At 23.1% G+C, this 4185-nt stretch overlaps 1 pseudogene; it reads left to right on the top strand.

The window, feature by feature from the left end:
- The first annotated feature begins 2603 nt into the window (after positions 1-2603).
- LOC114172431 (uncharacterized) lies at positions 2604-3694 on the top strand (annotated as a pseudogene).
- The last annotated feature ends 491 nt before the right edge of the window (positions 3695-4185 follow it).

Here is a 4185-nt window from a genome sequence, read left to right as displayed (position 1 = left end):
AGTAAAAAAATAAAACACAAAATATTAAGCTAATGATAAAATTTAAAATATTAAATTTTAAATAAAGTTATTAATATTTTTTACTTAATTTAAAGTTTTATTGTTTTATAATTTTTAAAGCATTATATAATTAATCTATATATATATATATATATATATATATATATATATATATATATATATATATATATATATATATATATATATATATATATAAACTTTTTATTCTGTTTTAACTTTTTGAAATTTTATTTAAAGTTTAATTTTTTAAAGTTTAATTATTTTTCTTTAGTTTATATTTTTTGTTTTATTTATTTTATATCTTTTAATATATATTTTAAAATTGAAATAAGATAATAATATTTCTAAATATATATTTTAAAAATAAAATAAAATACTAATGTAAATATATATATATATATGATATTTAATTTTTTTTTATAATGTATTAAAATATAAACAAAGAAATAATGCTATGATATTATTTGGTTATCTATACTTATTAGTGTGAATTTAAATGTCATAAGTTTTTCATGGGTTGCATAGTTACAGAGTTAAAGTCACATTTTTTCTTGCTTTTGTCATTTAAAGATATGAGTGGGCAATAAAGTCACATTATTAATGAGAATGAGTGGGCAATAAAACAATAAAGAGGGAAGAAAGAGTGAGATGATGAATTTTTTTGTCCTTAGTGGAGTTGTTATTTTAATATATATAGTTTTATCAATTTTGTATTTTAGTATGTTATATATAGATATTTATCATCTTGAATTTATAGTTCATCACATAGATAATATCGTATAATATAATGTACATGGCTTAATTTAGGGTTTTATTATTTTCACACATAAATTTTTACATTTACTTTATATCTATTATTTTATTTTATAATTTTTCTTTTCTTACAAATATAAAAATTTACTTTTTTTAAATAATTATAATTATAATATATCTAATGATTGTTATCAATTAATTCTACTAAGAGTAGAAAAAATATTTTCATTTCATTTATCGGTTATATAATATAAAATAATAATTGTGGATCTATTAATTACAAATGGTTTATCTTCAATATCATCTTAAATTTATCTGTTGTGAATGACCATGATGTTATGATTTCAGTTAGAAAATGAAATTTAACTTTAAAATTATTAAAATAAAAAAAAAGTAATACTATTATAACTATATGATTTGTATTTATTTAACCGAATCAACTTCCTATATTTAAAAGACATATTTAAAATATTAAAACTAATATATTTAAGTAAATAAATCTTTAAACAAATATTAAGCTAACTTACAAGACAAATTCAAATTTAAGTATGTGACCTCATAATTCAAATACAAATAATAAAGAATATTAAAACTAATACATTTAAGTAAATAAATCTTTAAAATAAATATGAAGCTACCTTATAGGACAAATGACAAATACAAATTTAAATATGTCACGTCATAATTAAAAAACTAATAATATGAAAAAAAATGGTAATTTATGATATTATGATATTGAATTAGTTGATTGATTCGTAGCTATATCATAAGTGAAGTTGGTATGTGTGAACAACTATATTTAGTTTTTATTTATTTTAAACTATAATGGGAGACAAAATATAAGATATGAATATCAGGTATGTATAACAATGAATGAATTAATAGAATTCTCTAAAATTAAGGAGGCATAAGTTGAGTAAAAGTAAAATTGATTTAAAAAACTAAAAGGAAATACATGTATTAGATTTAAATTAAATAATAAAAAATATATTTTTAAAATAAAAATATCATTTCTAAAAAAATGTTTGAATTATTTTGACAAATATTCTAGTACGTTTTTATTATAATATTTTGAAAAGATAAATTCAAAAACACATAATTATGGTCAAATATTTTTATGAATAGAGATTTGCTCATTTAAAATTATTTATGTCGTATAACAATAAACCCTAATTAAGAGAGTGAAATTCTTTAGTTTTCTCTATTACTCCAATCAACGGTGCCTTTCAAGTGTAGCGCACATTGTCTTCCATTTTTATTTTGCCTCAAGTAAAGCATTTTCTCGGTTTCACTTCCTCGCACGCAAAGATTTAGTAATTATGTGTGCGAGATTTTGTTCGATTCACTTTATTTGGTTTAAGAAGTGATCAACATCTTCAAAGTTTCAATCTTCAACTCTGGGTAGCAATAAGGATTTTTTTTTTTAACAAATATTGACGATTTTACTTCTTAATTTCGACAATTGTATGTGTCAATCATGTAATTTTACCAATTTTACCACTTTGTGTAATTGATGATGATTTAGGTTATGTGGTAATCATATGTACAGACTCATTAATGAAAAAACCTAGTACAAATCTTATTTCTTAAGGTTGTGTAAATTTGTAAAATAGATTGATCCCAAGTTTTGGTTATTGTTGCTATTTGTGGAACTTTCATAGATATGATTGTTGTTTCTGTTGTGTGAACAAATTTGAAGAATAATATTTTAGTTTTTGCACAAAAGAACTAATTTGTGATTGACAATTTCTCAATGGCTATGCATGACTATCTATTTTAAGGTTGTTCTTAAAAATATGTTATGTTATCTTTCAGATTAACTGACAAAGATGGAACTTGGGTCAAATTCTGATGATAGTAAATCAACATTTTGTTTGGTGGATGAGGATCATACATTTGCAAATTCTATCCGATACACCCTAAATCAGGAGTAGGTATTGTGAATATTCTGATGTGAGTTTAATTCAATATATCTATCTTGATTAATTGAGGTTGTTAGTATTGTTTTGCAGTCCAAGGGTGACATATTGTGGGTACAACATTCCTCATCCCTCATTTAATCGAGTTAATATCAGACTCTAGACAACAGGTAGTGCATGAAGTGTGTTGAGTTTCTGGTCAATTGTTGATCGTAGTGAACAAAATCTTACCATAAGTAAAAAATTTCTACAACAATCATGTATATGCTAAATTCTTTTCGCAAATAAATACAAAATTCTTAGCCTCCAATACTTATCGTTTCGCAAAGATATAATGATGACTTAGTGGTAAAGTTTCAAATAGAGGATGAGAGAAATTGTGAATTCTCTTGGATATATATAGAATAATAATAAATTCTTTGATTCGATAAGTTTACTTAATTCTCGAATTTTGATTTAATAAATCTTTTCATTAGTTCTTTTCAATAAATCAGTTTACCCAATTCCTAAGTTTGATAAAAAGATTCTTGATTTGAAAACACTGGGATGGGTAGATGAAGAATTTATTTCTAAGTTATGTTACTCTATTTTTTGTATTCGTCTCTAATAATTAATAATTTATTGATGAATCACCAATTTTGAATCGTATCTTTCAAGTAAGACTATTTATCTTCTTGTCTCTAAAAAATGGAAATTTAGAAAACCATAGTATATAAAGAACAAACATATCTCATTTAATTTCTATATATATCTACTACCACTAACAAATACTATAATAACTACCATTTGTATATAGAAAAAAAAAATGCAATGTAGTATGACATTGTAAAAAAATGCAATATAGTATGACATTGTAATCTTGTGTTGAATTTGGTTGTGTAGGGGATCCAGCAAAGAAGGTGTTTAAAGATGGATGCTTGGAACTGATGCTCATATGCCGCCATGTTAGGAGCACTTTTGATGATGCTCTATTTGAATTTAAAAAGACCAAAATCAGTTGAACAAGATATGGGTACCATTGAGAGTCTGTAACCACTTCTATTTTTAGTTTCCACACTCATTTAGGTTTTCATGCTTAACCTTAATATATAAGCATGGGTGAATGTTAGGTTATTAGGTTAAGGAAATAAAAATACTAAGGTCATTTAATGCTATTTTTAAGAACTTAGAATATTTAATATAATAACCTATTTAATGTCAAGAGGCTACTTCCTGCCAAGATCAATAAACTTTTTTTCAATCACATATTTTCCTAGTTTTGTGTTTATTTCTTAGGAGGAAAATCTCAATATAGTATCTGACTCTTCTCTTGTTACAACACATTCTCACACTTATAAACACCACACCAATAAAACTTGTATTACTTTTTAACTTAAAAGTGTAATGTTTTTTCGATGTCCTTATTTTTAAAGATTTGATTAAAAAATAGATGTTTAAAAAAAATATTTTTCATACATTTTTTATAGATCTTTATAAACAAACAATGATTCAA

Source organism: Vigna unguiculata, chromosome 4 (genome assembly GCF_037176805.1).
Source record: "Vigna unguiculata cultivar grain cowpea cultivar isolate G323 ecotype 2 chromosome 4, ASM3717680v1, whole genome shotgun sequence".
NCBI classification, from domain to species: domain Eukaryota; kingdom Viridiplantae; phylum Streptophyta; class Magnoliopsida; order Fabales; family Fabaceae; genus Vigna; species Vigna unguiculata.
Note: the sequence above shows the minus strand (reverse complement) of the source record. Positions and strands in the feature narration are given on the sequence as shown.